Genomic DNA, 10,771 nt, shown 5'->3' with positions numbered 1-10,771 from the left:
ATCCAAGTCTTCTTTTGCGTGAATATCTAACACAGTTTCATCTGTTTCAGTCTTGTTGTCAACCTTCATATGTATGGGGGATTGTTTCTTGGTCCGGACATGATCCCTTGGTACTAATTTGTCTGCTTTTTCAATAGTTGAAGGTATATTGGGTGGAAATGAAATTGGAGTATTACTTCCTTGTTCTTGTAGACTGTTTCTCAGGTTTCGGCTTGGCATTAAACACAGACGTGGCCCAATTGGCAAATGAAGTATTTGTAGGGCCTGTGATGTCAGTCTGAGTAGGAACAGATTGGCTCTTTCCTGACTTAACTTACTACTTGTAAGATGAGGTCCACTTTGTTTTTTGAAGACTTAAGATAAACTAGCTTTAAACTTGAGAGAGGGGCGATTTCTTTAAAGGAAAAGGTTTGAGATCGCTTTATGGAACTCAGAAATCGTTTGGCATCAGGGGCCCGGTGGCATGTGGACTAACTGTGACACAAATAGCTTCAAATTTTGAAATTCTGAGTAAGACTTAAGAGTGTCTATAGTTCTAGTCTCTATAAGAGAATCTCCAGAGCGGAGCCTTTTCACTGTTTGGGGTGATCCCGCAGCATTCCCGACACATTTCTGAATAAGAAACTGCACCTACAGATTGACTTGTTTGAAAATGTATTATTAGGAAGAGCGACAATTCCTTGTGGAATAATTGTTTCCTTTGTCTCTCAGGATGGGATGTGTCAAGGCCGGTTTGGTATATCCTGGAAAAAGTTGAGGCCCAAATGATGGATAGATTCCTTCGTGATCTATGATAGGTTATCTTTTCTGCCAAGGTTTCCGGCCCTGCCAAGGGGAGGCATCAGTTGCAGTGCCTGGTGTGACAATGAGAACGTTAGCAGGCTTTAGTAATAAAACTATGAAAAATACTTTCCTTTCTTGCTCTCTACCAGTACTTTTGAAACAAGAGCTGTTATTAAATAAAGGGTTTTATTAACGACAGGAGCGTAAAAGAACTAGAATTCGCTTTTTAGAAAATCGCAGTGAGAGCTCAGCTCGCTCAGTCACAGAACACTTGGCAGCCGGGACCTATTTTCGGAGTTTGTTATTTATTTCTGCACTCCTTATCTGCGCAGTCCATTCGAGTTTGCACGCCTTTCGGATTGCGTTCTTGTAATCTGTGTGAGGAACTACAGAGACAGATCGTGGAAACGAACTGGTCGGGTTTGCTGAACTATCTGCTTGTTAATTTCCTTGGATACCCAGAGTGGCCTGGCATCCAACAAAAAGTTATTTCCAATTTGTGTTCTTGAAAGCTGTGAAGTTGAGACCGGATGTCATTTAGTACTGAATGAGAATCACGGAGATTTTGTATAACTCACTAAAGCGGTCTGTGTACATCACCGCTGGCCATGAGGAGAGATTACGTATTTTAACCAAAGCTGAATAGATTGCGATAAATCAGCTGTAAGTATATTGCATTCAAGAAGCAATGAAGATGGAAAACAGCTGCTGCTCCCATATGATTGTCATATTTGGCACCATATGAATAGTTTATATTCATCCGGATTTTCTGAAGCATGCGCAGTTGCAGTCGTTGGAAGTTATGATATAATAGAGCATTCCTACCCCATTGGTAAAGGAGCGATCAGATTGAGTGGTCAGCCTCATTCACTCTGGATTAGGGGTATCTGTGTCTTGGTGAATGTTACTTATATTCAAATTCCACTTGTGCAAGAGTTCTTTAAGTTGAGGGCCTGCAGATCGCAGTCCACTGAGTTTCGTTTCATGAAAAGAAAACCACCGGGAATCATAGACATATTTCCAGTTAGGATGTATTGCTTGTTATTTTTTTGGGAGGACAGGGCGGCCATCATCTTCAGTGTAGTTCATCGATATTGTATGATTTTGATCATCTGTTTCCCATAATTCGCACGTCTTGGAGAAGGCCGGATGATTTCATTTACGATTTGTCTGTTTGGTTATGTTCTTTGGATCCAAAGAACATAACCAAAAACGAGGGCAGATTGCATTGTTCCCTCGGCATATATCGCTCGCGATTGGCCATATTTTTGACATTTGTAACACCCGATTGGATTTGGTATGTACGGACGGATTTTATGGTAGGAATTGGGATTGAAAGTGAGTATGATGCTCGTGTAGGTATAAGATTAATGCCTTTTGCCTGTACAACTCTTAAGTCTCTCAGCTCGTGTACTATTTCTTCCTCCGAGGTGGTTAACAAATTCCATTCCATTATTACTCCCGTGGATGTGTTTAGGGCAGTGTGAGAAGTGACTGTAACACGAAGTCCATCAAAAGTCGTGTTTTATTAACTGTTCTGATTGTCTCGAATTAAATATTTCTATCAGAAGATCCTCAGATTGTAGTCTTTTAACCATTTTGGGATCACCAACAATTACCAATTTGATATGTTCAATTCCGTACATACCAAATCCAATCAGAAGTTGGCTTAGAGATTGAGTTCCCACAAAATGCTTTATCGAGAGAGGGAACTCTTTTGAAAGAGAGCCCTCGTTTGAGGCCAAGCGGTGTTAGGGTATCTGGGTTAGTGAAAAGTAAATAAAAAGGAAATGCAACTTTCGCTTGTGAAAGACGCACTCGAACTTGAGTTAAATTCGGTGCAGAAAACAATGAAAGGAAAATGGCGCGGAATGACCACTTTTGCCTTAGGATCAGAATTAATAAGAAGCCGAAACAAGAAATAGAATTTAGGGAGAGCAGCTCGGAAAGATTTCTGCTCGTTAAAATCACGCGTCCGGATGTCACAGTAATTTGAAAGGATGGATATCGCGGTACACAAGACTCGTGGCTTGTTAATCAGTTCACAAAAGCAGCCATCTCGAGTGCGCAATTTAACTGCTTCTCGGGTGGGGGGGGGGGTTATTGCCTCAATAACAGCTACTTTCTGGTAGTTATCTCCCTTCTCATTTCTCCGTTGGCACGCCATCTCGTACGCCTACATCAACGCCAGATCTAAATTATCTCTCCGGTTAAACCCTTCGTTTTCTCAAGAAGCCGGCGATAGCGGCTGCCTGATTACACCCCGCCGTAAACTTTGAGAAAGTAGACGAGATTAAAACGAAAATGGTCGCTCTCGTAATGAAAGCCTCCCCGAAAACAGAGCGTAATGCAAACGTCGTTTCTGCAATTGCTTAGCTTCCATTTGCAAGAGGCGGGCATTTAGCTCGCTGGATTTCGAGTGCCGCGCTTCAGCCTCCCGATAAAAATCTGCGGGCGCACCCGGTTATCTAACTAATGACGCCAAGACGTAAGCTCGCGCCGCTCACCGCCGCGATTACAATGGAAGCAAATGATGATTTCAAAAGCAGACGATTAACGTGGAGAACTTTCGTCTGCCGTGAAGAGGGGGGGGGGGGAGCGCGAATCTTCCGGGCCATTTAAAAGAGCCGACGCGCCACCCACCCACCATCGCCGAGTCGTGTCAATTCTCGTTGCCAACGCTTCTCCACAAAATTGTTCCTCCCGCTTCGTAATTTGACACACGACACAGCTGTGCAGATGACATTCGGAGTCCCGGAATAATTAATATATTCGGACGATTACTTTACCACGTACAGCCGAAAGCAATTTATTACTTCGGAATTAATATTCTCGGGCGGGATGAACAGCGCACGAGAAAGCCGTTTTAATCACCTTTCAAAGTTTTCATTAAAATGGGATCGACTTGTTTATCAATTTTTATTAAAATATTTTCTATTATATATAAAAATTAAAATCTAAAATATTTAAGACATTTCTAGAACATTCTCGAAAGTTCCTTTGCCCTGATCAACAGCGTTGTAGCCCAACTGCAAATGGATCTAAATCAGCTCAAAACACCTTTAAAAAAAAGAGAATCAAGAATGACGTCACAACGGATTACAGGTAAGGAAAGTGAAGTCTCACACCGACATCGGCTTGACTTGGGACGAGGGCCTCACTTTTCAGATGACCCATTTTTCGACCATGAAATCGAAAACTTTCTCGGGAATGTTGGCAATTGGACAAGAGTTCACGGGGTTGCTGAGTGTAGATGTAGTCGCAGGATACGTCCACCGGTGCCTACAACCCATTGTGATCACGTGTATGCATCACCAATCTGGTCTTCTGCTCCGACGTCATACATAAACAGATTCCTGGCAGTCCAGTACTGGGTGATGCGATGAACTGGAGGAACAGGGTCACGGGCAACGCATTCACCATCTGACCCCAGGACTGTTTTATATACCAACTTAAATTAAAGAGTTCCCATTGCATCCAGGAATATTGTTCTTCTTTCTCAGATGCTTACCGATGTGTTGATGCCCCCAGTCTTCGAGGACTTATCTCTACTCCACGTGCTGGACGCAATAATGACAACCCTTACTTACTCCAGCCTGTGTTGTCTGAAGAATTTCTTCCCAAACAACCTTTTCAATTGATTGGCCTGTGAACACCCCACCCTGTGAAATACTCCGAAAGCAAGCAAGCAGTAGAGGGTGAAAGCCTCTCTTAATACTTCAACCATAATCTTGTCAATAATTGAATTTTGTAAACAATATTGTAAATATACGCACTTGTGGAAATATTGTGAATATTGTAATTCTTACATTTTGTACACTCTTCTAGCCAGTCGGCTGCGTAAAAGGGGTGAAAGCAAACATTTTCTACAATAAACGGATTTAATAATAATAAAGTTCAATAGTATTGTTTCAATATTATAGAAGATTGTACATGATTCTAGGGCGTTTCGCAATGATATTGAGGAGGAAGAGCTGCAACTTATAGAATCGTAAAATGGCAAGAAATAAGAAACTGAGTGTTGAGAAGGAAGTGCTATTATAACTCTGTATACTACAGAAAGTTATTTCATGACCAGTATTGGCAAAATACAGGTATTACATTTAAAGGAGTATAACTACCATTCGACGATTGAAGTTTAAAGTTTAAAGGACAAACCACAATCAGAACGACTGCGTGTAAACAACCTAAGCTCAAGATAATACCATAAAACTGATTTCTAAACGCAATCGACCACGTACTGTGACTGAAATCCGAGCTGAGTTCAATAGGAAGAGAGCAACTCCCGTGTCGGCATCCGCTGTAAAACTTCGTCTAAAAAAGCAGGCCTTCACGTACTGGTCCCAGAATCCTTATTAAAAGCAGAAAATGGAACGAAACGGTTGGCTTGGGCTAAGAGGCATCAAAATTGGACAATTGAAGAGTGGAAAGACGGACTTGGGCGGATGAATCCGAATTGAAATTTTTGGATCCAAGAGTAGAGTTTGTGTGAGACGATCAACTGAACAAAGAATGGCGCCCCACTGTTCAATGCCTGAAGCGAAGCACGGTCGTGTTTCCATCGTGATCTGGGGTTGCTCCTGGTGTCAGAATTGAAGAAATTTTACAAACAAAAGCAGGCTATAAAAGCATTCTCGAACATAATCCAATATCCTGTGGACTTCTACTTGGAGGAAGACATTTCATATTACAAGACAATGACCCGAATCACAGCTGTAAGCTGAGCAGGGGCTTTCTAGCGACTAAACAACAGGAGGGGTTATTGCAAATTACGGGAGTGGCCACTCCAATCTTGACTAAAACCCAAAAGAGCTTTTATGGGGTCATCCAGACCGCCCATCTTCACAAAATTAATGAGAAAACTTGCAGATCGCTTGGAATAATGTTAGTGAAGACAAGAAATTAATCGCCAGGATGACGTCTGTGTAAAAAGACAGTAAAAAGATCTCTGAGGATATTTTGATGAACAATTCAGTTGTTAAATATTAACCATTTCAATATTTTTGCTCTAAATGGTTCAATGGTTAAAAAAAAATCGTAAAATACCTTGAAGTGTAGGGTGGGGGCTACGATTGATCTTAGGCAGACTGATCAACGTTCGAAGAATAAATTCTTTTTTTTTTTAAAGATCTTGATATTTTAATAGCACAACGTCGATCTCTGTCGCTCGCGATCTAATACATCTGATTATGACCTTCATTTATTTACAAACTTCTCACGCACAGGGCACGCTAAGAATTCAACAGGATCAATACAAAGCAGTCAGAACTTATTAAAATATATACAAAATTTGGATTAACGAAGAGCAATTTCTTATACAGAGAGGGTTTAAAGAAAGATCTTTTTTCTTTCGTCCACCTTCTCCCAAGAAAGCGGGATCGCATTTACGCTTTCTTATTCATACACTGCTTCATCCCTGACAGGTGCCGGCACACCGCGCGCTTTGACAAATTGAACAGAAAGCCCGTCGCCAACTGTCTGATCGGGTTCAGAGACAGCGATGTCACTCCAAGCGAATCGATCAACTCGCTCGTCGCAAAACACCCAGCCCCCTCCTCTTCGTGTCGATCACACCCACAAATCTATCCGAATTCTTGCCTCATTGCCGATCGCAACACCGATAAATTACACCAACGCTTATTCCGAAAGTCAGAAGAAACTAGTTCGCGAATCTCTTTGTGCATACGCAGAACCCGGAGCTTCTTACAAGTGCAGCCGACCCTGTGGCGTCGTGATGCGACGCTTCTCACGCCACTGGAGGTTTAATCAGTCATTAAATTCACTTCGGAAGACACTGCGTCCTGATGGTGTCATCATTTTTCTCAACTTTGGCGTCATCTGCTGAGAAACGAAGAAATTTTCCCAAAATGTTGACCCCTTCGCTGTTGATTGATAACAGTTCAGTTTTCCTGGCGTGGCATCGAGTCCAATTTCGAATAGATTTCGTCAAAGGTAGGGTATCGGCCTTCCGATACCCCGCCCAGCCTATTTCTCTTTGACGGGCAATCGGAGACACCCCAGTCAGACAGCAACGCCCAAGTGATTAATTTAAATCATCGATGTTTGGAGATATTCGAATCTTAGAAAAAAGAAATTGTGGTAAGAAACTTCTCGAAACACAGCGACGCCATATATAAAAGAACCGCGAGCTTTTATCAAAAGAATTACGGGATAGTTTCAGAAAAAGAGAGAGAAATGTAAAAGATTTAGAAGTGGGAAGCGAGATAATAATCTGACTTGGTAAAGAAATCTGACTTATGACACGAATTTACGTTGCGAACACTTATTCCACGCGGCTGATCAGTGAGCAAATGCGACAGACCCTAAATGTATTTTCGTTTAATGAATTAAACACAAACTTTCTATCAGGAAAAATATTTCCTCTTCTAAACAATCTTTAGAAGAGGAAATGAAACTGCATCCTTTTAGAAATCAAACCGTATTGGTCCTTAAAAATTGATCCTTAAGGCGATATTTCTCTTTTACTGCTATCGCTTATTCAGTAAACTTGGCAATATTAGCGAACTGGTCTTGCAAGTTACAGCTGGCGTACAGCACCGAGTGCGTTTAGAGCAGCTAAGAGCGAAGACGGAAAATGTCTAGTGTGGGTACAACTAGAAAAATGTACGCTGCGGTTTATCTCTTCAATAAAAGAGACTTCCTCACGCGCGCGAGCAATAGATTTAATTCCGCATAACCAAGAGAATAACAGAACGGTATCCAAGAGGAGCTAGAAAAAACCTGGAAGACAACGACAGAGATGGACAGATGAAATTCTTGAGTTTGTGGGTAGTAAATTGATGACCATTGCACAAAACAGAAGGGAATGGAAAGTTGCTGGAGAGGCCTTCATTCTGCAGTGGATTGAAAATGGCTGATGAAGATGATGAACCAAGGTTTCTCCCGTCTTTACCACCCTATAATGGGCAGCTCAAGGTCACTCAGCTTCCTCCCCCCCCCAACTAATGCTATGGAAGAGAAGTTGACCGCCCTATTCGTCACCCAATGTAGTGGCTCAATATTTGTCACCCATTGAGTGACCATGTTCATCAGCTCAATGGCAAATTATAATAACAGCAAAAAAGCTACCTTTGTTGTTACAAGAAATGTTAAGGCACAAGAGCACCATACTGCACGGGTCACAAATAAAAGAGATGCGTGTACCATCTCCAGTGGTCTACTATTTAAATGATTTCTTATTTTTTAGATTTGCTTAAGAAAGATTAAACTTTTTTTGTTCCATCTTCAAGAACTTGCCTAAATTGGCGATAAACTGACACCCCTCCAATGTAAAGGAATCTTACCAGAGTCCAATGAAGACCCCGTAATTAACATCAATGGTTCAGTGTACTCTCTGGCCGTCTCCCTCAAAATTACTGGGTACGCTATCAATTCCTGGGGTCTTATTCGCCTCTAGACTCGAAAGTTTTTCTAACAAATAATCTGAAATTCGATGTCACTGATTTCACGCGCGGACATCGGACAAGACAGGAAACGCTACATTTAACGAAGATTAAATCTATTGTAAGGTTTCTCTCTACCATAAAAGAAAGGCCTTTACTTACTTTACAGAAAGGCCTTCTTTCTGTAAAGGTCACTGCTTGTTCAATTCATCCACAACGTCAGCTGCGTCTAAGATGTTCCCGTACCCATTACACACGGATCCGGTCTGATTCGTGATTCTCTTCTCAGTAAACGTGATCAGAACTCCTTTATTTCGTTTCTTTGCTCTCTCTCTCTTAGCCAGCGATTTTTCGTATAATCTACCATTGCCAACCTAACCTTACCATAAAATTACTGTTCATTAAATGAAGCCTTTCTTGTTTTTTGCCAATGTCATAACCCTGCTGGTATTCTATTCAATACGAAGAGCCCCTCTTATGATATGGTTGATCTTAAATGATTCCTGTGTCCTCCTCGTTAAAAGATTCTTGATAAGAATTCCAATAATCTGACTCGAAGGATTCTTAATAAGGATGCTACAACGATGCTGCTACAATTTAATGGCTCTATTATTATAATTTTATTCCAATTATTATCTCTCTATACATTAAAAAAAGCTTTCGTTCTGGTGGTATTTATTCCAGCTAATGGGAAAAGAGGGCGGGGCGATTACTTCACTACAAATGCGCAGGTAAATAATTACATGGGTCATTTTCTGATTAGATTTCAATCAGTGCGGTATAATGTTAGTATAATGCCGTTATTATAAAAAATATGCAAATATTTACAAAATACTAAACTATTTACAATCATAACTCTGCTACATCGGAATGATGTGTCCCTTCATCGGCTGACATTAATATACAAAAAAAAGTTAAATGGAAGGAATACAAATGGGTTACCGGGCAGAATCAGACACTTGCTGTTGACAATGTAGAGCACATATGGGAGGCATTGCAAAGCAACTGCCTCCATAACGTTCACCAACCTCGTGCACGTGCTTCACTGTCTAGTTCATGACCACGCTCGGCAACATTTGATGTTCCGTTGTAACTTTTTTTGTATATTAATGTCAGCTGATGAAGGGACCCATCGTCCCGATATAATTTATATATTTGTAAATAGTTTAGTGTTTTGTAAATATTTTAAATATTTCAGTTATATATTTTAGTCCTGCTCTTTCGGATACAACAATATTCCTCATGCACGGAACCCGAAGCAAAAGGCCTTTTCCTAAGTTGCCAATGTAAACGCAGGTAAATACTTACATAGTGATATTTATTCGACCTTGAGAATGCCGGGTAGCCAATGGGAGAAGAGGGATGCGGGTCGTGTGCACAAGTGGGCCGGACAATTATGTCACTACAAATGCGCAGGTAAATAATTACATAGGTCATTTCCTGATTAGATATCGATCAGTGCGTTTCGACAGCTGTGTCTTTTACATGTTCAACATGGATTTCGTCCCGGGTGGTCACCAACTTTGTTGCCGTTTGGCAATTTACCACTAGTGGCAACTGGATTAATGTGATTCGCACCGACTTCCATAGAGAGTTCAACACAAGTTTATCACTCATATGTTCAAACTAAAACTCTCCAGCTATAGAGAGTTTCAGTTATACGACTATGTCAGAGATCGCTCATATCAAATACACATCGCGCGTGAATTAACTTTTCTTGCAGGAGTTCCCCAGGGATCGTCATTAAGTCCTCTTCTTTTCAAAGTGTATGTAATCGATGTGGCAAATGTCTGTAGGGCAGAAGGTAAAGTAAAACTTATTATTTGTTGATGACATTGGACTTTATAAATCCTGCAACTCAATTAATGACTATTAAACTTCAGACCTGTTCAAAGTTAATAAATTAGAAAAATCCAGATTAAAATGATCAACACTTAAAACGGATGAACTATGGGTAGCTACCATAGAGCCAATCATGAGCAATAATTAGCGAAACATCACTTAAAAACTACTCCAGAAAAGAAGAACGCAATCTGGGCTGAAAATTTTATTTAAATCATTAATTGAAAATGTACTGCCTTCTGCAATACATTTGTTATTGCACTCACGTTTCTAATCGCAGAAATAATTTATTGTTTCAAACTTACGAAATGATTATGGGAAATATAGTCCGGTTGTCAATTTATCAAATATTTTAAATTAAAGCAGTTAGGATCCTTTCATTTTTATTTGTTTCATTTATACAATCCATTTGTGTTCTGTTACTTATGTTGACTTCTGATTTTTTACCTTCCAGGTGGGGGGGGGATGTTCTCTGAAGTCCCTGACGGAGTAGTGTGGTTATTAATACTCGTATTCACACTCTTTGTATCTGGAAGGAAAATTTTCTTGTAGCAGATTACCGGATTCGCGACACAAAGAACAAGAACAGCACCATTCAGTGATCAAAACCCAGAAGTAGAATCAAAATGGTTAAATGATGCAAGGAAATGGCCTCTCCCGCACTACCAAATAAATAAATAAATAAACCAGCAACACAGATTTAATCACAAAACGTGGTTGTCCAATTCCACTTTGAACTTCGC

Source organism: Mastigoproctus giganteus, chromosome 14 (assembly GCF_048544385.1).
Source record: "Mastigoproctus giganteus isolate SK-2022 chromosome 14, ASM4854438v1, whole genome shotgun sequence".
Taxonomy (NCBI): Eukaryota; Metazoa; Arthropoda; class Arachnida; order Uropygi; family Thelyphonidae; genus Mastigoproctus; species Mastigoproctus giganteus.
This window is presented reverse-complemented; position numbering follows the sequence as displayed.